General features: G+C 34.3%; 1 protein-coding gene across 1 annotated transcript in view; it reads right to left on the reverse strand.

The window, feature by feature from the left end:
* Positions 1-25,649, reverse strand: part of MGAT4C (MGAT4 family member C) — a 706,172-nt gene that overhangs the window by 622,808 nt on the left and 57,715 nt on the right. The gene's annotated exons all lie outside the window — the stretch shown is intronic.

Genomic DNA, 25,649 nt, shown 5'->3' on the forward strand with positions numbered 1-25,649 from the left:
GCAAAAGGCAATATAAAACTTACTTTTAACTCAGAATACAACATGACCACCCAGGAACAGTCCCTGAACCCAGGCAGAGAAAGTATCCCTGAAGATTTCAGAAATTTTACATTCACAAGAATGGCTTTACTTATACACAATGAATCATGTTGCTTTATTTCTACACAACCTCCTGATGTTCTCATGTTCTTTAAGGACTCTTACAATCCTGAGATTTGACTTTTCAATAAAAAGCCCCATCAGATTACTAAATAGGGAACCAATCATGAACAAAAGGGTTGATTTATTCTTTCATAGTGTTTCAACTATATATTTAAAAGTAAACCACTATAATAGCTTCCAAATTTTTTTCCTATGTTTAATTTCAATAAAATATTCTCCACATCTTAGAATATTTATCTTTTCTAAGATTTATCCATTTATTTATTACAGTAATTAATCAGTGAAGTTACTCTATTCTTCTCTTTATTCATTCCATTTACTTATCCTGAATTTATTATCTGTGTTGTGTTCTTGTGTCTCCTTTTAGGCTTAAGGTTATTAAGAAGTCACACACTATTTACCTCAAACTGTACACTCCCTTGTACAAATTTTCAGAAGACTAAAAAAAGCATAATAAATACTGATTGATTAGCTAAAACTGAGAACACATATCTCTTTGCAAACCTTATTGGCAGATTGTATTATTCGCCAATAAATTCTTCCTTTTCCCCAAGTGACTGCCAAGGCTTAGTATTTATAGTGTACTTTATTCAAAACAATTAATAAACAGAAACCTCAATTAAATAAAGTCAGGAGACCAGAAGGCAGAGCTCTCACAACCTACCATGAGAGCAGAAACCAACAGGAAGAAGACTCCTCTTCTTTCCTGGCAAGGACTCAGCCAAGGAAAAGCCATGGACTCTTTGTTCACCTTAGCCTTCCTGACTTCCTTTTCCCCTTTCTAAAAGTGTTCTCCTTCCCTGGCCACTGGCATGTGGCTTTCCATAGTTGCAGACCCTGAATTGGAACTCTCTGCTAATACCAAGTAAACTCATCTTTGCTGGAGAAATATCTGGCAGTCTGCTTGTTTTAGGTTAACAACTTCCATAAATAATTAATGTTAGGCATAACCATGTGACTTGATTTAACCAATGAAAAAGTGACAGGCTGTCATTACTGAGTTGACACCTTAACAGAGTAGCAGTATGCATTTCTGCTTCCACCTTGTTCCTTGAAAATGCCATGCCATAATTATCCTTTGTTGCTTCAGCCAGAATACCAGAATGAAAACACGTGGACCAAAAACCTGTGGTCCAGTTTAGCACAGCATATCCCAGTTGAGATTAGTTGACCTGTAGTCCAATGAGATTTAAATAACTAAGCCACTGAGTTTCTGGAGCAGCTGTTTGTTACGCAGGATTATTCCAGCAGAAAAAGGAATAATACTCCCTAGCATAGAAAATGGAGACTTATTCAGAGCCTTTTATAAAACTGTAAAAACAAATACAGAAAGATAGTAACCACTCTAGAATGTTATTAATAAAAATAGCATCATATTGTAAATCTTCCATCTTGACTAAATAGTGTGCATAGATGATGAGTTATTCTCGAAGTCGAGGCTGTGAATCTTTAAGATATTTTAAGAATTTCTCAAAGATTGTTAGGTATGACATTCTACCTGCAGATAGTTAATCACCTAAGGGAAAAGCTCAATTATACAGAAAAATATATATATACACACACACACATAATATGTACATACACACATACATACATACGTATGTGTGCATGTGTGTATTTCATTTAGGTGTCATTTTCAGATCACTCTCTGGTTTCCATTCAGATACCACTGAGTACTATAGATTTAATACACAAAGAAACCAAGAAATAGTCATAAGTTTTTTAAATTTTAATATTAGAAATGTGTTATAAATAAAGAAAATGTATTACTCAATTATATACTGCCTAAAATGTATCACATATTTCAGTGATTTAATAATTTATGGAGTGTATACATTCCACGTTTGAAGAGTTAATATGTCTCAGGGGAAGATGAGCTTTCCCTTGAAGAGATTATTTTACACCCTTGATGTAAATAAATGGTAGTTTTAGCACAAAATAAGACATTTCAGGTTTCACATAAGTTTTCTGGCTTCGATAGATTTCTGGGTCTCTTAAGTTCCTGTTTTTCTAGTTACCTCTATAGAATAAAAAATAAAGGGTCACAAGGATAGAAGCACAAAGAAAATAACCAATACATTTCCTTAATTTTATGGATTGTTAAATGAAGCTCAGATTCTTCCAAGTTCATAAAGTTCATTATGTCTCCAAATCAAATATCCATCCCAAATACTTCTTTTCACTTCCACCTCTACAGAAATACTAGTCAGACATGTGACTTCTGGGATACTTGTCAGACATACAAAATTGGACAGGTCTAAAAGTGAATTCACCTCTACCTTCCCCCAGCTAAGTGTGGAACTCTTTTAATTTTTGCTCTATTAAATAGTGGTTAAATATTAAGTAGTATGAACATCAGTATCAGCAAGTATCACAACAGGAAATGATGGCACATTCAAATGTAGTAGTTTAAGAGACTTTAATGCAAGGACAGTTAATAAATATGAGGACAGAGTCAAAGAAAGTCAACAAGGCATACTGAAGCACCCCGAGTTGAGCAAAAACAGGGAGTCCTCAACATTACTTGGCCTAAAGAGGCAAGGGAAGGGAGAACTTATGAAACAAAGAGGGCTGTAGCTACTACAAGAGAGTATTGCTCAACAGAAACTGTGGACTTTTGTAGAGAAACTCATAAAAGGGCAATCCACGACTAGGTAGGGAGAGAACCACAGAACTAAGTACCCCTACTTTACTGTCCACCTAACATACCCTTTCCCATGATGGCTTCCATTAACCATACTCCACAGGAAGCCAGAGGAAAAGAAAAGGCCATTGATTAAGTTAATAAAAGTTGGTATTCTGGCAACAGAGTTGGGTGGTGAGGGTGAAAAGTAGACCTGGAGGGACAACGTGTCCCTAACACATTAATCCAGTGTTTCAAGACAGAAACAAGAGAATCTTTCTAAATCTCTCCCTCTTTTTAATCCCATCCAGATTCAAAAGACATTTTGGTTCATTTAAAACTCAAAAGCGGGCTTCCCTGGTGGCGCAGTGGTTGAGAGTCCGCCTGCTGATGCAGGGGATACGGGTTCGTGCCCCGGTCCGGGAAGATCCCACATGCTGCAGAGGGGCTGGGCGCCATGGCCGCTGAGCCTGCGCATCCGGAGCCTGTGCTCCGCAACGGGAGAGGCCACAACAGTGAGAGGCCCGCATACCGGAAAACAAACAAACAAACAAACAAACTCAAAAGGAATTCTGCCTCTTCATGGGGTGGTACAATGGACTGAAGTAACCACTGGTGGTGAATTACCCAAGAGCTACCACTGTTTCTTAAAATGAGGTGAAAAATCAGAAGTGATTTAGACATCTTATCATTTATTTTTGACTATTTTGAGGTTGCTCTATTATGAAACCTAGGATTTTCTGAGCATAACAAAACCAGTTATTAATCTGTATTATGGATGATGGTATATCTTTGCAGGAACGCTCTGAGCTTTTATGTGTGAAAATTTGCCTCCACATGTGTCTTTCAGAACAAAGTCAGAGCACCACATCTGAGGCCCCTCCACCAGAATATGAACAATTTCATGACAGTGACATGAATCCTTCAATTAAAATAAAAAAGACAGGAAACAATCATCCATAAATACGTATAAGATTTGGGGAAGGGGCTGAAGTTACTTATACTCAACCGTGATGCAAGTGCATTCTGTATGCACCAGCCTGCACTTTCCTTAAGAACTCCTGAGCAGTGAAGAGAATGTACCTGCAGGTAATTACTGAGCTGGAGAAATAGTAAGGCTGTTCACCCAACCTTCTCTTCCCTAGAGGGTAGTTAGAGCTACACCCTATGGGGCAGAGAGGAAAGGGCGTACCACCTGTGTTACACCTGTGTAAAATAAAAATGTTTTTAACAAGCTCTTCAACAACTACTGAAGACATTCCATCTTTTAAAATAGCACAGAAGGTCCAGAATAACTAAATTGTACAAAGAAAAGCATATATATATTCATATTCAAATAGTCATGCAAATGAAGCAGTTTACATCTGGAGAATGAAGAAATTTCCTATTTCTGTGGAACCAAAGTATTTTGAAGAACTAAAGAGATATTTGATAGAAATGAAGTACCAACTACAGAAGATATTCACAAACTTCACATAGAAATTCAGAATAAGAATTTCTACTTCTGATTTTGGTGTCCAAACTTCACAACATAGTAGACATGAGTTCTTACAGTGTGGATAAGTTTCAAAGGAAGTAGGAACAACACATTGATACATTATCCTTGGAAATATGAAGAAAAATAGGTGAATTCCTGAGATATTTGTCTATAAGACCAAACTTTGAACAGTGTTTGTTTCTCTCCAGGGCTTAAACAATGCCTACAACACATATGTTTGGAATGATGATGGATGGATGGATGGATGGATGGATGGATGCCTGCATGCATGGATGAACTAATGAACTAATTAATAAATTTGGCTCCATAAAAAGCATCTTCTTTTTCATAAAAATACTAAAATATAAGCTGAGAGGGGCTTCCCTGGTGGCGCAGTGATTGAGAATCCGCCTGCCGATGCGGGGGACACGGGTTCGTGCCCCGGTCCGGGAGGATCCCACATGCCACGGAGTGGCTGGGCCCGTGAGCCATGGCCGCTGAGCCTGCGCGTCCGGAGCCTGTGCTCCGCAACGGGAGAGGCCACAACAGTGAGAGGCCCGCATACCACAAAAAAAAAAAAAAAAAAAAAAAATAAGCTGAGAGCCACTGTCTCTGGTAATGTTTCAGAATCAAGTTATGCCATGATTGATTATCCCCATGTGAATCAACAGGGACTTTTTTTTCCATTGCAGAAACAGAAATCCAACTTCAGGAAGTTAAACTAAACAAAGATTTGAGGTATCTTTTATTTTGTAATTTATTTTAATGAGGCAGAATTGCACAGCTGTCTATTCCTGAGGAAGAGAATACCACTGTTCTCCAGAGTGGCATTTGCTCTAGCCTTCTATAGGGATTATTATTGGAGTTACTTCTAGTTCACTTCCCCCTTTCTCATTCACTCTGCTCAAGGGAAGCTAATATCTACATTTTCCAGTGGTAAGAGTCAAGGCAGTAAAATTCTCTCAGTGCTGACCAAATTTTTCTTGCTCCCTTAGACTTGCCCATTCCAAGGTGGAACATGCACTTACGGTGTTAGTGTCTATTTGTGCACCCTCTAACTCACTTTCCACAAGGCAACCAGAGGGATTTTTTTGAAGAAAAAATCTTACCATGTACACCCTTTGTTTAGAATCCTTTAGTGGGCCAGAATAGTGCCTCAGAAGAGAGCCCAAATGTCTCAGTACATCCTACAAGGCTGTTGATCTGTCCTCTGTGTTTCTCAGGAGAGCACAATTATCATGTTAAGGTGAGAAAATTACCTACTGTACTGGACTCTCCCTGTCATGAAATCCTGTCCCACACCCACTAGATCTTGGTAATGCTGCTCCTCAGTCATTCTGACATACAAAAATATTTCCACAGATGTGCAAATGTCCATGGGAAGGCTGGAAAACCTCTTCAGTTTAGACTACTTATCTCTTGAAGTACTAAACTCCCATCAACAGTGAATTACTCACAGTTCACTTAGTAAGTAACATTTTCTCTTACCTCAGATACGTCTACATGCTCCTCATTCTTCTGGAACTGTCTTTTATCTCCATAGATCTAATTTCAGGAGGACCAACAAATGGCACTTTAGATATCTTCTTCTCTGTGTCCCCTTCAAAATGCAGATACCCTTTCTATGTTCTATCAAAACACCTTATACTTATCCTGAATATGACACTTTAAAAATATCACATGACCTAATTATTTGTTTCATCTGCTACATTCAAAGCTACTTGAAAGCAAAAAAGAAATTGACCTATTCAGAATTGTACCCTCCATTCCCAAGCTATGATGTACTTACCAGGTACTGGCACATACTAGGTACTTAAACATAAGTGAATTGATGAGGGTGGCACTAAACTTGGAACTAGATGACCTGATTTTGAATCTGTACTCCAATACCATTTGTGTGATCATGGACAGCTGCCTTAATTTCATAGCATCCTCTGATATTCCCTACCTTGCAGGACTTCAGTGAGGGTTAGGTGAGGAAATGTATGTAAAATTTCTTTAAATGCTGATTTACAGCTATGAATATTTTAAATTCAAACTATAATTTTTTAAATGTTAGTAGAAATGCTATTGAACCATAAGGTTCATTTTCCTAAATGGCTTAAAAACTTTCTGAACTATGGAGCTTGTTAGAGAAGTTAAATGGCTGTCCAACTAGTCATATATTTTAAAATAATTAGTCAATTCAACTATTTAATCAGACTGTACTTGTGTGGAGGTTGTTTTAATTCACATTAGTTACTCATGATGCTCACAGGTGCCAATTTCACAATTATTTCTCCTTAAGACTACATTTTTTCCAAGTCTTCTAACATTTTTCCTTTAAAATTGGACAAAACATGGCTATACTATGAGAAACACAATAGCCTGTGGACAGTTGTGCATTAAGAAAGGCTTTAGGGCAATATATTTTTTCTTCCTCAGAACAAATTTTGCTACAATTTTCTCTTAATTAATATAATTGATAACAGTTACACAGAAATCTGGCATTTTAATCATGCAGATACGTCTTTTGTTGTCTAAAGTGAAATTAAAAACCACCAGCAGTCTTTTACTTTCAGTGGTAGCTGGAAAGGAAATTAAAATGGAGCTGATAATAAATGGCTGATATGTTCAATTTGAAAGATCACAGACATGGGTCACTTACATGGTGAAGGTATGGCACAAAACACTGTGACAATCTGGAAGAAAACTCCTATCCACACAATGAATTGGGAATTCTGAAATCTTTAATAATAAGCTCGATAACACATAAGTTACTCATCATAATTAAGGCCAAGATTTTTAATTTGATTAGCATCAATTCTTATGTAGATTTAACAAAAAACAGGACCCACATCCTATATTACTCACTGCTATTTCATTTATCAATTTAACAGTGGATATTTGGTTAAGGAGATATAAATACAAACAAAATTCCTTTGACCATGCATTTTGTAGCTTATAAGAGAGTGTTACTTTGATTTATTAATATGCTAAATAGTAATATTAAATGGATGACTATCCAGCACACTCATCTAGACATTGTCATCAGCTAATTTTCAGATAATACAGGCCGTTAGAAATGTTACAAATAGTTCTAATTGTAGAATTGCCTTAAACAGGGTCTATGGCCTCTGCATAATATCAAGAATTTATCATTATGGAAACCAGAAGAATAACAAAGAGCCAGGAATTTGACATTTATTTTCAGGTCTATATTCTTCAGTGAAAGCTGAATCACTGGGGATTTTGGTTCATGTTCCTAACATGCCAATCACTTCAAGGTTAATTGACTTTAAGATCTGGGAATCACATGAGCGAAGATACTAAATGAAGCTATGACTGAATGTGAGTACTGAGGAGTAATGTATAGAAAGAAGAGAGAGGGGTTCTGAGAAAGAATGGAAGTCAGAGTAGGGGAAGGCATAATCAGGGTCAGAAATATATTGTATAATTACATGTATACCAAAGAAGAATATCAAAGGAAACGGTAATCAATCATTGAGTATCTGCAGAGACTCCAAGGGGTGTAAGATGTGAATTTTAATGTGTTGCTAGGGTCAGAATATTTTTCTTAACATTAACAAAGCCATATCTTACAAAATGATTAAGAAATGGAGGAAATTAAAATTTTTAACGCTATCAGTAAAAAATTCAGCCAAAGCAAGCTATCAGTTGTTCACATTAATTTATTAATAATTTAAAGTTTTGAGCATTTAATTATAAATTTTAAGTTGAAGGAATATGCATTTTCCTTCAACCTTCTTTTCTTTGATTACAACCAAATTTCTTGAAAAAGTTACTGACACTGTTATCTTTTTCTTCTAACCTCTCATTATGGAACTCATTCAATCTGGTTTATACATAATAACACTGCCTCAACTCTCTTCTCTCAGTTTAGATGAGCTAGTCATCAAAATTAGCTGCAAACAAACATGTTTAGAGTAATGTTAAGAGCAATCAGATATCTTTGGATGGCAGCTTTTCTCAATATTGAGATACTTCTCTCCTTATCCTCTATTCTAAGTAATAGACTTGCAATACCCTATGACAACATACAACCTCTTAAGCACTTTAACAATCTGACTTTTGTCTGGTTAATTGTAATTTTTATTATATTAGCACAAAATATATAGATACTTTCACTTTGGTTAAGTTTTCTAGTGTAAAACCTATATCTTCATTCAATTATTTTATATAAAAAAAACAGTAGTTGTCATTGAATGCAAAGTACTAGCTTTCCTCTGATGTGATTTTTCCTTTTTAAAGACAAACCTAATTGTTTGATCCTCCAAGGATCATAAAATTAGTAAGAAAAAGAATGAAGCAAAAATAGTTCAATGTATCACATTTCAAAAATGTTTCCTGAGTTTTAAAAAGTGGCATCCTTAAGTCTTTTTAAATCAACTAAATATTGCAAAACAAACATGCCTTCTTTCTATATCAGACACCTTGGTTAAGTAGGCTGGAGAAACACTGTGTTGCACGGCAGACTGTCATGTCACTTTCGGAGGTTACACAGTGTGAAACTCAAAACCCATGACTCTCCTGGCATAAAATCTAAAGACATCTACCCATATGAGGAAAGATTTTCCTTCGGTAATGAGAGCCCCATTTAACTGGAGCAGGATTCAAAATGAAGTCAGTACCATTGTACCACATGTATGTTAAGAGCCACTGAGAATATAAATTTATCTGGGTTTAATATTGATGATCAAGGTTTATTCAGTTCAATTATAGGAACAGTTTTGTCATCTTGAACCCCACAAAGTTTCTAGCATACAGTTTGAGCATAGTAGGAATCACCATATTTGTTGGATTGTTGATTTTATACCCTTGGTTCTCATGTAAATTGAGATGAAGTGTATATTGTCAAAACTTGATAAAATGAGAAGTAGCCTCTTTGCGAAGCATCTATTCAGAAATAGGAATAATAATTTTGTAAAAGTAAGGTTCTAGTAACTCTATACAAATGCAGTCAATCCTTATACAAGAGTTGAAGTAGAGCCTCATAGGAAAGGAACATATGTCCCAAGAAAGTAACAGCTCAGTTGAAAAAGCTATAACTCCAAATCACTTTTATCATAGAGGTCCCAGTCTCAACGAGGCTACCTCAGCCCATAAGACTGGGCATCTTGTTATTAAAATTATTTTCTTCTTTTTTTTATTGAGGTAACATTGGTTCATAACATTATATAAGTTTCATGTGTACATTACAGTTCGACTTCTGAATACACTAGAGCATGCTCACCATCAAAAGTCTAGGTGATGAAAATTATTTTTTATTAAAATTATTTCTCATAGTTCTGGAAGCTAGGAAGTCCAAGATCAAGATTAGGTTTCTGATGAGAGCCCTCTTTCTGCCTTGCAGAAGGCTGCCTTCTTGCCGCAGCACACATGGTCTTTCCTTGGCATGGGCAGTCAGAGAGGGAACAATAGTAAGCTCTCTGGTCTCTTCTTACAAGGGCACTAGTGCTAATCCCATCATGAGGGACCCAACCTCAAGACCTCATTTAAACCTAATTACCTCCCAAATGCCCCATCTCCAAATACCATCACATTGGGGGTTAGAGCTTCAACATATGAATTTGGGGAAGGAGACAATTCAGTTCATAGTAATAAATAAACACCCCCTACTCCAAACCATACTAATTACCTATCTTCCTTGGAATTCTATACCCCTTTAAATATTATCACACATTTTGTTTCATTTGATTTTAACAGCCATTATATCAAGTATATAGACTAAGTACTGTATCACTGTTTTTCATAGGAAGAAATTTTAAAAAAAACCTAAAACTAAAAAAAGGTAAATGCTTCTCATCAAATATTGTCAGCAGATATAAAAACTATTTCCTATAATTTATCACACCATTATAATTTTGTTATACCATATTGCTACAACATATTTTCAAATCCATGATAGAAAGAGCTATATATTGATATGGAATTCAGAGAATAGGGACAGCTGCAATAAAAACCCTTTAGTTCTGGCATTTCTACTGATTTACCCTCAAAGCACTGAAAGATAGTTGTTATAATAACTCAGCAGTAATTAGGTTACCAGTGAACCAGTATTAGCTTCACTTCAATTTTATAATAAAGTAATGGTAATAAGACTTTGCCAAGCTGAAATAAATTATATTAAAATTGATGTTGATCTATTTATCTAAAAGTTATGACTGGAATAGTTCTCAAAAAATCTGTGTGAAAGACATGCAAAAATACCATAAAATGTATTTTGTACATTGTACTAATATATATTTTCCCCAGGTAAGGGAGAAAGAAATGCTGTAATACAGAGAATTTGAAACTTAAACAAGAAAATTATTTTTTAAATAAATGCATGCAATGAAATCCAATGGGCTACATATATTGAAGAGGTGCCTCTAATTTAAGTGGCATGCATGTGTGTAAGTGCAGAGATCTGGATTTGAATCTATTCCATCCACTTCTACTCAGAGTATATCATTGGAACCCTCTGTTGCCCCATGCTATTAGAATGATTTGAAAATGCTGCCTACAGATTTGATACCTGCATACAGTTTAACATTTTTAATATCAGGATTATTGTTCTTCTTAGAGTATGTATTTTGCTTTAAAAATGTAAAGGATAGTCACAAATTGAATTGTACACTTGCTACAATCAAGACAGCTCCCTACGATAGAATACAACCCCCTGATTCTTGTCTTCCCAATGACTTTAACCCCAAGGCACTAAAAATAACTGTTCTAACAGTAAGTAGTAATTCAGTTTCCAATTCAACTAAAACCATAGCTTCACCTCAATTTTAACAGCTGAAATTCTTATGTCCTGTATGGGTCATATCTGGTCACTTTTAAAACCTCTTAAATTCAGTTACTGTGGAACCAATAGATATCACATATAGGACCCCCAGGGTGAACTGAAAAGTGAGTGAGAAAATACCTTCCTCAAAAGTCTTCTTTTCAAAATTTCCAAAGAACATTTTATATTGAGCACAATTTATGAGACTTTACATTTTTCTTATGATAGGTGGCAGAGCTGTTGATTGAGATCTTACATTGTGAGTTTCTATTGATGTTCAACAAACTGCATTTTAATTACCCAAGGTTCCTTTGGTTCTTACACTGGTGTCACGAAATAAATTACTATAAAACTTTGCAATCATATAATACTAAAGGTTTTGCTAGACCAAGTTGGCAGGTTATCACAGAAACACATTTGGATAAAGATGAATCAGAGAAATTTTGATATGCCACAAACCCTTAGAAAACAAAGCTAGTGCACTTTTTCATTTCTAAGTGCTTTTTAAAAAAATAACTAACTTTTACTTAGCACAACTCTTAGGTACAATTGTTATTACTTCATTTACTTTTTTGCTAACTCATCAAATCCTTGCACAACTTTTTGAGCTAAGTTCATTTATTAACCATCTCTGCATCAGATAAGGAAACTGAGGCACAGACAGACTTAGTAAAATTTTAAAATTTATTCAGATGGTAAGTGACAAAATCAAAATTCAAACAGAGGCCCTCTAGTTCTGGAGATTTCTCCATGTAATCACATTTACATGCTGCTGTAACTTTCAAATTCAAATGAATCATAAATGGTAGATATTTTATTAGCCAAAATTGGTAACTCTAAGAACCACATCATAAATCTCCACAAGAGCTCATTTTCCTTGCACTGCCTTTATGTTTCTGATACCATGGTCTGAGTTTTCCTGAACACAAACCTGTCACAAAACTGGTGACAGATTTAGAATAAAATATAAGAACTTATTTATATTTCTTAGCTTACAGATGAAAAGGTAAGCATCTTTTCAAAAAAGCAACTGGCAAACATAAAATGAGTGATTATGGTAATAAATTCTATGAGAATTCAGAACTTTTTGGGGCTTCCACTTCCATCCAAGATGGAGTAACAATGATTCTCTTGCCTGAAACAATCAAAAGAAAAAAAAAATCCTACACAAAATATATGACACACAGTTTTCAAGACATCAGGCAAGGAAGGAGAGTGATCCCTGAGAAAAGAGGGACAAAATGGTGAGTTTCACACTGGAAATAAGAAACAAAGTGCTGAGTCCCACACTGCCCCAGCTTATTGAGAGTATGCCAGGCCATAGCAAAGGAAAGGGGATCCAGTTGGAGCTGCAAAGTTTCCCTGAATTGGGGACATTTTGCTGAAAGTTCTCAGTTTAGGGGACAGAACCGCAATACAACAGCATGGAATGAATCTCAAAATAATTATATGGAGTGAAGGAAGCCAGACAAAAGAGCATAGTATATAATTTCACTTATATAAAATTCTGGAATATGCAAACATTTTTACAGCAGACCAGTGATTACCTGGGGAGGTTCAGTGCAAAGAGATTTATAGGGAAGGATTACACAACAGCATGAGGAAACTTTTGGGGGTGATAGACATATTCACTATCTTAATTTTAGTGATGTTTTCACAGGTGTATAAATATGTCACAACTTATCAAACTGTATACTCGAAGTATGTGCAATTTATTGTATTCAACTATACCTCAGGAAAACTATGAAAAAATTTCTGGTGTGAGCATAATGTTTTAGGAAAGTTGGATTTTAGAATTGGTCGTTGCTAAGGACGTGTTTGTGTCCCCTCAAAATTCATGTGTTGAAACCCTAACCCCTAATAGGAAAATGGAACCTTTGGGAAGTAATTAGATTATGAGGATGAAGCTCCATTATGAGGTTAGTGTCCTTATAAGAAAAAAAAAAAGTTTTGCCTCTCTCTTTCATCTCCATGTGAGGATACAGCCAGAAGACAGCCACCTATAAATCAGGAGGAGAGCCTTCACCAGAATTGACCATGCTGGCATGCCGATCTTGAACCTCCAGCCTCCAGAACAGTGAGAAATAAATGTTTGTTGTTTAATTCATTCAATCTATGGTAATTTGTTATAGCAATCTAAACTGATTAAGACAGTCTTCATTGAATGATGGCATTTAAATGAAATGGCATTAAATGAAAATAAAAGGAAAGGATATGCTCTGTTTGGTGAAGGGTGCAAGCAGAGCAACAGTATATTGGTTTTAGAGGTCTGTAACTTGAATAATTTGGCTTGAATATTAGTTAATTTGGGTCATATGAAAGAGAGAGAACAGAAGGAGTTTGAGATTAAATATTGTTGTGGGATAAGTGCAATTATCTATGGACATTGTGTTTTCTATTGCTGCATACAAATTACCACAAATCTAGTGCATAAAACAATGCAAATTTATTATTTCACAGTTTCCACGGGTCAGGAATCAGCATGAGTGTATTAGTTTCCTATTACTGCTAACTCATTTGCTTAAAATAATACAAATTTATATTTGTTATATTTCTGATCAAAAATCTGAAATCAATTTCACTGAACTAATAAAGCTGAGGTGTCAGGTGTCGGCAGTGCTGTTTCCTTCAGGACGCTCTCAGGGGATATTCCATTACCTTTCCTTTTTCAGCTTCTACTGGCCTCCTGTATTCCTTGGTTTCTGGCCCCTTCCTCCCTTTTCAAACTGTATCACTCCATTCTCTGTTTACACTTTCACATTGTCTTCTAATCTCTTGATTTTCTTGCCTCTGTCTCCTAAGAACCTTTGTATCTAGTGCCCACTGGGATAATTTTTTTTTAACATTTTTCCTTGTTTATTGAGTATTTAGAGAATATCACTCTCTCTCCAAAATGCAAAATAAATTTGAAGTCAGTAGAATATTGTGAAAAGATTTCACACATGACACGCTGTCTGCCCCTGGGGCTGCTGACTGTTTCTTGCTGATAGAAGAAGTCATCACTTTACCAACGCTGAGACTGCTGCCTATTTCTACTGCTCTTTCAGAGCTTCTGCTCATATGCTTCTGATAGTGAACTTACCTTATGGTGTTCTTTATTTTTTTTCAATTTTTTTCCCTACTATATGCAGATTTTCAACTAAATGAGGCATTTGGGACTCTTAACTCACCCATCTGAAAATGTTTTTTGTATGATATGAGACCATTTCATCATTGATTTGTTTATTCAGCCATGCATCTGACAATAGATAGCTCCCACTTGGATAATTTAGGCTAATCTCTCCTCTTAAGATCCTTAACTGAATTACTCCTGCAAAGTCTCTTTGCATTTAAGGTAATATCACACATTCTAGGGATTAACACATGGATATCGTTGGGGAGCCTACCACCATGGATATCATTCAGCCTACCACGATGGAGTTGCTGGGTCCTGTGCACAGGTCTGAACAGGCTGAAATCATGGTGATGGCTAGGGCTTCACTCTTCTACTAGGTCAGAGGTCTTGTTCCAACCTCATTCAGGTTGTTGACAAAATTAAGACTAGGATTTCTTACTGGCTTCCAGCTGAGGAAGTCACCTTCAGTGGCTAGTGGCCATCCTCATGACCTAGTGGCATGACCCTCTCACATCATGCAGTTCACTTTTTGAAACCAGCGAGAGAAAACTTTTCCTGTTATTATGATGGTTGATGACTTACATAAACTTAGTTCCATGGTACTCAGCATTTTCCCTCAGTTAAGTAAGTTATGAAAAACCCTTTGAATATTTTCATTATATATTTTAGGAAAAATCGGAAGCCTTTTGTAAGGTACTTTTGACATTTAAATATGTTTTATCTTGTTTAAAGTCTCCACCTAACACATACACTAATAAAAAATGAAAATATTTCCAAAGTAGAAAAGCATGTCAGCATAAAGCAGTAGCAGGTTCAAAGCAGACAAACAAGAGTCACATTGATGATGCTCAGTGCTCTTTTCTCCCATTTCCAAATGAAAAGCAAATAGAAAAATTCTAGTCTGCAGGTGTTCAATATAAATCAGATACTGAGTTATGACATATATCTCTGCTGTTTCTAGAATTTATTCTTCTTCAGGACATTTTGTTACAAAATGTACATTATTGACTTTTCTAATACTTTGAGAAGAATGGAACAAAATATAATAAAGTAATATATCATAAGTCTTTGTCATTGGTTTAAAAAGAGCATAAGGAAATACAACCTCATGTTCATGTTTGACTTAAGTAAAACTACAATGAGAAATTATCAAGAGAAAAAACATTAAATGTGATTCAAAACATACACTTGTATATAAATAACAAGGGAGAAAAAAACAAAAGTGATATCTCTCTGGCTGCTAAACAAAATGATGAATCTATTCTACCATTTTTAATTAAGTTTTGCCTTTACAAGGTTTTATTGGAAGCTAGATAGGATAATAACTCTACACTCCTTTCAGAATTACATTCATATATAGAATTATTTTATCACAACCATATCTAAATCTAAACTGATTGAGTATAGTGCTTATTTGATATCTCATTAATATGCCCTACTTGATTTTAATTATTATTTTGCATATATATTACATGTCAAAGTAAATTATGAACTAAAGGGCAGAAATTATTTTATACTTGTTTTTTCACTAGTGTCCACATATATGCTTTGAATATTACCAAAAATAATTTATAATGATTCTGTAGATGATTTCAATAAAGTTGATTACATTATTTCACACAATTTTAAGCATCCTGTAATCAAGGCATACATTTTCATTGATAGAGGGACAGATACCAACTTGTACTCAATAATACACATAAATATGTTTGTATGTGTGTATACATGTTGTATATGGTGTACCTGCAAAATGCCTGACACACAGTAATTGCTGTATAACTGGCAACTATAACTACACTTATAGATCAACTCACCTAGCTTTCTATATCTAGAACATAGTAAGAATAATGGCATTATTCACTCCATCCTATTAGAAATTGTGTTCAGCAGTTGGTGTTAATGTTTATGATCTAAAGAGAATAATTTAACCTGTATTCCAGAACACAGCAAAGTTTTCATAGAACATTGGTCTTTTGTAAGTTAGTAGAGAAAAGAAAAAAGCAGTTTCATTATAAATTGCAACTTATGGTGATAACAATAGTGTGTGCATTGAAAAGTAACTGCATTTATGTACCTTTACGACAAATATCTATTGATACAAATTTTAAATTCTTTGAGAAAATATGTATGATTCACAATAATTAAATATTTTATTTCCCAGTATTGGTTCAATTCTGAAAAATAGTGTCTGTTATATACTTATATCTAGTTAATGTTGCATTGTTATTTGTTGACTATTCAAGTTCTTGAAGAAATGATCTATAATGGTTCCCTACCATTTTTGCTTTATATTTTCTTAAAATTATAAATACAGTAGTTTATAGTTTATATTTAATTTATATATTTTAAAATATTTATATGTCATAAATATAATAGTGCATTTATATTTAAAATTGTAAATAATTTATACTTTGCTTTATATTTATATTTATTTTTAGGCTTCTCAAAACCATGTCAAAAATTGCATATGATGCATGGGACTGGGATTACAGAAGACAGCTAAAAAACAATTAATAATAATTGTCAGTTTTGTTTTTATATAGATCATGCGCTTGTTATAGATTGTGAAAATAAATTCCAGATAATTCAGTAACATATGGTAAACATCTGAGGCATCAATTTATATATGAATGCTGTCAACATTAAGACCAAAGATTCAGTCTTGAAAATAGTTAATGGCCTTAATCTGCACTGTTAACAAGTTATGTCCTAAATCAGAAAAAAAATTATTTAAGAGTAAAATATTTTAGTGGCTTCTCTAGAAATCTTTAGTTATAAGATATAGTATTATAAATATGACATTAGTTTAAAGGAAATATTATGGACTGAATTAGACCTGCCTCCAAATTTATACATTGAAATGTTAACCTCAGTACCTCAAAATTGACCATATTTGGAGATAGGGTCTTTATAGGGGTAATGAAATTAAAATTAGGTTATTAGCATGGGTCTTAATCCAATATGACTGGCATTCTTATAAGAAGGTGAAATTTGGACATAGATATGTACAGAGGGAAGATGATACGAAGACACAGGAGGAAAATGGTGGCTTTCTATAAGCCAAGGAGAGAGTTCTCAGAAGAAACCAACTCTCCAACTCTACTAACACCTTGTCATTGGACTTCTATCTTCTAAAACTGTGAGGAAATAAATTTCTATTATTTAAGCCACCTAGTGTGTGGTAACTTGTTATAACAGCCTTAGTAAACTAATACAGATTTGGCATTGGGAAGTGGGTTGTTGCTCTAACAAATATCTAAAAATATGGAAATAGCTTTGGAATTGGGCAATGAATAGAGGCTGAGAGAATTTTGAGGTGTGAGTTAGAAAAGGCCTAAATTGTCTTTAAAAGATTTCTGATGGAAATATGAATGTTACAGGCAATCCTAGGGACAGTTTACAGAGAAAGAGGAGTGCTATAGAGAAAGCTTCTATCATCTAGAGAATACATATAGCATCATGAATAAGATATTGTTAGATATATTAATGTTAAAAATTCTTCTGATGAGGTTTCTGATGGAAATGAGGAACAGATTATTGGGAACTGGAGGAAAGGTGATCCTTCCTATAAAGTGGTGGAGAACCTGGGTGAAAGGTGTTGTAGTATTTTGTGGGAAGTAGAAATTGTACGTGATGAACTTGGATATTTAGCTGCAGAAATGTCTATAGAAGGTGCTGAAGGTGTGGCCTTGTTTCTCCTTGCTGCTTATAGTAAAATGTGAGAGGGGAGAGAGAAACTTAAGGAGAAATCATTAAGCAAAAAGGAACTAGAATTGAAGATGTATTTGGAAAATTCTCAGCTGATCCATACCACAAAAATGAGAAAGTGTGTTCTAGAGAGAACATCGAGAACGTGCAGAATAACCATTTGCTAAAAAGATTATACATGTGACTTATGGATGCATTCAACCACCTCAACAGAAACCAGAAATAAAGATTTGGGTTTTCAAGAAAGTTCTGTGGAAGATCCTCTTGTCTGATGGATTGGACCTTCATGAATTGCATAGGAGGCCAACAAAGTTGAGAATTTTATACCAGATGAAACACTGCAAACTTAGACTGAACTGGGCAGAGATAGGACAAAATGAGAAATGAGGGAAGGCTCATTTCTAGAATTCTAAAGGATGGTCCCAAAGATCTATCTGGCTGTGAATGTGTGTTATCCTTCAATAAAAGGGAAGAATGACCCTAAAGGGAGTTCAGAGGTCAGCAGGGCCATTCCTGCCACCCAGGTCCAGAGGGAACAGGCCCAGGGGGAGAAGGGGAAGAGTAGGTCTGTGACCTCATTAGGTCCAAAGAGTGAGGCCTCTTTATCAGATCCAGAGGGTGTGCCTATTGCCTCAGTTTCAGAAGTCCAGGCCATGGCCACCCAAGGCCAAGGGGGTGAGCCCACCACCCCGGTGGGCTAAAAGACATGACTGCCACCCCAGTGGGCTGAGGGGACACAGTGTTGAGCCAGAGAAGGTTATTCCAGAACCTTAAAATCTAGTAGCATTTTCCCTGATAGCTTAGGACTTACTTGGGATCCTTAACCCTTTTTTTCTTTCCGATTTCTCCAATTTGAAGTTAAAATGCCTATCTTATGCTTGTCTCACCACTGTATTTTAATAATATAGACCTTATCTCTTTTCACAGGATCACAGCTGAAGAGAAATTTTCCTTCAGGATGAATCATACCTCAAGTCTCACCCATACCTGACGTACATGATATTTACAGGAGATTCTGGACTTAGATTTGTTGCTGGAATAGGTTAATACTTTGGGGTCTGTTGGGATGAGGTAAATGTGTTTGGCATATGAGAAAGACATAACATTCAGGGTGCCAAACAGTGGAGTACTGTGGGCTTAATTGTGTCTCTCCAAAATTCCTATGCTGAAGTTCTAACTTCTAATGCCTCAGAATGTGACCATATTTGAAGATACTTTACAGAGGTAGTTAAGTTAAAATGAGGTCATTTTGGTGAGCCCTAATTCAGTATGACTGGTGTCCTTATAGGAAGAGGAAATTTGAACAAAGACATGTACAGAGGGAAGATGATGTGAAGACACAGGGAGAAGACAGCCATCTACAAGACAAGGAGAGATGCCTGGAATACAAGCCTTCCCTTTTGCCCCTCAGAAAGAACCAACCCAGCTGACACTTTGATATTGTGTTTGAACCTCTGGAACTATAATAAAATAAATTTCTGTTGTTTATTCCACTCAGTCTATTATACTTTGTTATGGCAGCACCAGAAAACAGAGAAGACAACTGACTAAAACACTTCTTAAAATTTTCCCTATTATTGAGTAGGAAAAAGAAATAGAAAATTTGGTCATTTATTGGCACTGTGGGCCTTTTGATTCTATTGTATAATAAATCTAATCATTTTTATTCATATCTTTTAACTACTTGTTTACAATGGAAATGGTATATACATAGCTCCATATCTATCTACCTATCTATCTATCTATCTATCTATCTATCCTTATAAATAGATTCTGAGCTCCTTCAGGGAAAGATTTTGTATTTATACATAATATAGCATATTATAATAATATGCATATATGGTATTTCATGTTTGAAAAAAATAACTAATTAAATATATATTATTTAATTTACATTAGATGGTTAACTCTATTTGGCCAAAACATAACAGTTCAACATGTCCAAGTTAAATAAAAGTAACTTCTAAAGTGCTTTTTCTTTAAACTGTTATTCAGGCAAATAACATAAGTGAAGGGAAACAAGCAAATACAGAGGCATTTGATATATTTCCTTGAAATGTTATGTCTCACAGTTGGGCCTGACTATATTGTCAAATGATTATAATTATGCTATTATATTTTTCTCCTTTGAAAAGAAATCATGTTTGCATCAATTCAGTTTGTATATAAAATAATTCACTACATATATCAATTTAATTCCAATTAGCTTTCCTTACCCTAAAAATATCATTCTTTATTACTACAAAAAAGTTTCATTTTTATTCTAAAGGTTTTAAATATTTCAAAAAACATTTTAAAGAAAGCAACTATTCAGGCAGTTTCATGCTTTATCTTAATAAGAACACTAATTTGATGATTGAAAATAGAGTTGGGTATATAATGAGGTCTCATGAGTACATTACTATGTAATAAAGTAACACCAGAAGGACAACCAGTTCTGGGAAATAAGAGAGTCAAGTAAACTTAAGCAGAAATAATTGTTTAGTAGTTAATTTTATGAATATACCAAAACCTTAACTTATAAAAATTCATACCTTTTATTATGAAAGGCAGCAGGCCTTTAGCATAAATAGATGTTTCTATTTAGTGAAGAGTTGCAAATGACTCTCTACAACGGTTTTCACAGACAAAATTTCCTCCTGTGGATTAGAAAACTGCTCAGTCATGTCTCTGTTTCCCTAATGGGGAAGTGTTTAGAATGAATTTACTAACCTACCAAACATAGCAAAAACTATGTAACTTAACACAAAGCCATATGCATAAAAGGTAAATGCATCCATTTGTTTTTTTCATTCATACTTATAATTAACATATACAATTATTCATATTATATAAGTAATTCATATATGAGATATAGCAATATATGACATAAAATCGATCCATATATATCCAAAAATTAGCATATATATTTATTTAACAATTTAATAAAAATTATATTTGTTGAGTGTCTGCTATAAACATGAGAATGCAAGACAGATTTGGGAAATATTAATAGGGTAGAATCTATAGAATTTGATGACTACATACAGGAGTTGAGCAAAAGGAGTAAGTGTAGTATAATTAAAGTTTTTTTAGCACAGGGATCAAGTAGACAATAAAAATAGTCACCACAGTTGGAAATATTGGGAAGAGTCAGCTTCAGAGGACAGAAATAGAGAACATAAAAAAAATTCAGTTGTGGATATATTGCATTTAAGTGGCTATTTATAAAACATAATACTAATTTAATGTTACTAAAAGTTATGGATGTGTAAGAACACTTATAATTTATTTTTATTTTTAGTTTACATTCAGATAACTATTTCCAGGTATGCTGATGTGGAGGATACATTTATTTAAGATATCATCTCACCCGCCCCCCCAAGTGGTCTGTAGCTTAACAGGGGAAGTAAAACTTTTTCAAAAGTAACTAAATAAGTTTTCTAAAGAGTCATTTATCAGTATCTTTAAAAGAGCCTTATATGAGCTGGTAGAGAATTCAAACTACTGAATAGAATAATATCTATTTGCTAATTTGTGACCTTATACTTTTATAAGCCTCAGTTTTACCATCTATACCATATGACTAATAATTATTTTCCAGTTGTTTTAAGAACTAAATAGCTAAAAATATATGGACTTCCTAGTACAGTGTTTTAACATTTTACATTACTTCCCTCCCATTTCTCTTTTGTATCTAAATCAAGAGAGACCCATGAATATCTTTTTTAAAAGATGATTATTAAGACACATATAAGACTATCAATAATGAAAAGATTCAGTTTATTTCTGACAGGTCATTATCCACATAACACAAAATTATATTTTAAAATTGCCTATATGTCTAACTAAAAAATGTAGCCAACTAAAATTATAATTAGACGCTATCTGGGTCTTCACATAAATAATTTTAGAGTACGAACTTAACTAGTTCAGTAAGATTAATATGTGAAATTCAATGGCAAGTGGCCAAATCACAATATTACTTTGTGTTTGGTGATGTGGCCTAGTCATTCTTATCAAATCCAAATATAAGGTTAGCATAATGCTGGAAAAACTGTTAGTACGTTTACCATGGTTACAAAAATGTTCTCACTGATATATGCCAATGATGAGCCTGTGAATTCTGTCATCTCTGCTTGGTTACAGTGTTGACACTTCCTAGAAGAATATCTTATTTGCTCACAGATAATTTATCAGATTGGACTGGTTTACCTCTTTCACAGGTTGCTTTGGCAGATCAAAAAGTGTCCTGGCCTGGTTGGTGTCTGGCTTGAGTCACTGATGGATATGTAGGAGATAATGAATTAAAAGCACGCAGAGCCTGTGAATCTTGTGGTTGGAAAAGTTCCAGGCAGTCTTTTGCACAGATGTCCTCTTCATTAAGGGTGTTAGTTTTGGAAAACTAGGGAGCTGGGATTGGGGACCATGGAAAGAGAAATATATAATGAAGGAAGCTTGTGCCTTTCAGTCTAAGAGGAAATACAAGAATTTGAGTTGACTCCCTATTACTGGTACCCTCCAGAGGTTCTTTGAAATATACCTTCAAATGCTTTCTGTGTATTTGGAATAGAAGAACTACCTTAAGTCATAAAAGAAACACTGATAAAATTCAGAAAAAAATAGCTATACGGGGATGTTAGTCTCCAATATATTTTAAATAAATTCTCTATGTGTAAGTCAAAATTTTAAATAATACTTATCAACCAGCCTCTCTAGTAATAATTTCTTTTAAAATCATCTCATTATATTTTTCTTATTCCTTTCCCTCTAAAGGGAGGAAGATGAGATGAACGTGGCCTGATGAACTAAGATTCAAATCTCAGCTCCAAAACTTACTCAAGAGGCTTGCATCAAACCCCTTTCTCTCTCAAAATATCTTTCTTTATATTAAAATGAGGAAAATCCTATCCTCACAGAAGAGTTGAAGGATAAAGAAAATGTATGTACAGCATCAAGATCAATTTCAAAGGTCCTAATGTTGAAGAGTATTTGCAATTTTCTATCTTCACTCAAGTCTGAGTGTGTGTGTGTGTGTGTGTGTGTGTGTGTGTGTGTGTGTGTGCGCGTGCAAGCACGTGTGTGTGAGAGAGACAATGAGAGAGGCTGAGATGGTAAAAAAAAGATAATCTGTATAAAGACAGAAAAGATGCATATTTTAGAAAACACATTTGCAGGTATTTTACAAAAGACACCAGAGAATACAGTATGTCCTTCTTCAATAAATGTCTCTTTTCTAAAATTTAATTGAAGAATATAAGCTGGTGAAACAGAGACTTGAACAAATTTAAGAAACAAAAAACTTATTCTATTCTAGTACTAACTTTGTTGGCATCAAAATAAAGCCAAACATGCATACATTGAAATTTAACAATGTAGACCTGACAACCTGAAAAATATTCCCAGGGTTAATCTGACAACCAGATAAGAAAAGAGGTACCTTCTATATTCAAAATGAGCAAAGATGACCTATTTTCTTATGTTTGTCACTAACATCCTCACTGATGCTAAGCTTGTTAGTGACAAATAACAAGGAAAAGGTCACAGCCTTATGTGATTTGAGTCAGCCTGGTTTTGAAATTACACATTTACCAATGTTGAGTACAGGATCTCTAAGAGGTGGCTTTCCTACCAAAGATAAAACTTTTATTTTTATATTTTCAAAACTTTAAAAATTCTCCTGCATAGTATGCAACTGATTGTATTATTTACAGAGACATACACTCATACTTCTAGTTTGCCAATCAAGAAAACTGAATTGATTTTAATAAAATACAAAGATAAATATTTAAATGTTTAAATAACCAGTTCAATATAAAACAGTTACTACTTCAAAACAAAAATGAAAGAAAACAAACAAAACCTCTGCTAAAAGAATAGAATGGGAACCATTTTTATTTCTCCTGGTATTAAATACATAATATTCCCTGGAGGGGAAAACAAAGGGAATATAAATTTCCAGAGAACACACAGCTAGGAAGCAGTTTAGTTGTCAGGGATTACAGTGTAGCTATGCTTAATTCTACAATCAAGGCTCCTTCCCCTACATTATTCTACATTCTAATTACCTCATATAGAAGACAAATTATAAAATGATAAAAGGCAAAGTAAGAAAAAAATCACAATTGAAGCATTCCTCAATTCTCTTAGGAATTTTGTGAAAACTAATAATACTTACCATCCTTAAATACAGATTATCAAAATAAGAAATGATAGTTTTAATAAAGGGTAACGTCTATTTTTTATTGTGTGCCCAAATTAATGACTAAAGTTTTCTTGCAGAACAGATTAACAATACAAATGTCAATTCTCCAATTATTTTGTGATTACCTGATTATATACGGCCTCAAAACTTTTAGGTAAATGTTTATTAGACCATAATTTGTTCATTTTTGTTGCGTAAGACTTCAGTGTTAACTTGAAAGTTGAAGTTAAGATACATTAACTCTAAACATAATACTCTAAGTAAGAAGTCATGGATATTGAATCTTAGGTCAACATCAGAAATTTTTAAAAGTGGACAGAGTATTAAGATGATAACACAGCATTCTTAACCTAGAACAACAACAACAACAAAGAAAATCCATGACAGTACAAAAGTGTCTGTTCAGTAAACTGAATAGGTTTGCAAAATCATATCTTTCTTTACCTCATGATATTATGGTAAGGATTTAGGCAAATTGTAAAGTGCTTATAGGAAATTAAGTTAGTTTGACTAAATGATGTGCTACTTATTCATTTGACAAACAGTTTGAGAACACTTATTTTGAGCAAGGCATTGTTCCAGGCTCTGAGATACAGTGGTCAAAAAAAAAAAAACCACACACACACACACACACACAACAAAACAGACAACAATCCTGTCCTCATGGAAATCCCATTCTTATGATATAATTTTAGACAGTTATCTTCTCAATGCTCAATATTTTCCATCCCGGATTCCTCTCTTCCTATGAGATAACAAATCTACAGTTGTCCACAAAATATTTTAAAATTATTTTTTAAAGTTTGATAATTTCATCAGTCACACATATATGTGGATGCTTTTATACCAAAATTATTTATTTTATACAGAATCATTTGACTGTCATTCTAGCACTCATCAAAATTTTTATGCAAAAATTAAAACAGATTTTTTCCATTTGTTACTTAAAATTAAAGAAATCAATTTTTTATTAAAGTCCAATGATAGATTATGATTTTGAAATTAGAATTTGCTTGAAATGGGATTCATAAAAGTGCCATGTCTCACAAATGTCATTAGTGGTATAAATGTGTGTTATTTTTCAAAATAATGCAAGAGTTACGTTATGAACAGAATTGCATCCCCCCAAAATTTGTATGTTGAAGCCCTACCCCCCAATATGATTGCATTTGGAGCTAGAGCCTTTAAAGAGATTATTAAGGTCAAATAAAATCATAAGGGTGGGACCCTAATTTGATAGGACTGTTATCCTATTTAGAAGATGAAGAGACACCAGATATCTTTCTCTCTCTCTGCGGGCACACAAAGGAAAAGTCATGTGAGAACACAGAGAGAAGATGGTTGTCTGAAAGCCAGGAAGAGAGGTCTCACCAGAAACCAGCACCTTGATAATGGACTTCCAGTTTCCAGAACTGTGAAAAAATTAATTTCTGTTGTTTAACTCACCCAGTCTCTAGCCCAAGAAAACTAATATAATCTACAATAGAGCACCTAAGGACTGTGCTTTTATATCCTTCTAAATGATTTGTTATCTTAATATGATCTACTTTAGATGTGAATTGGGAATAAATTCCATGCATCTTGTTAACATATCAATTGTAATCTTAAGAA

This window comes from Physeter macrocephalus, chromosome 6, assembly GCF_002837175.3.
Source record: "Physeter macrocephalus isolate SW-GA chromosome 6, ASM283717v5, whole genome shotgun sequence".
Classification (NCBI taxonomy): domain Eukaryota; kingdom Metazoa; phylum Chordata; class Mammalia; order Artiodactyla; family Physeteridae; genus Physeter; species Physeter macrocephalus.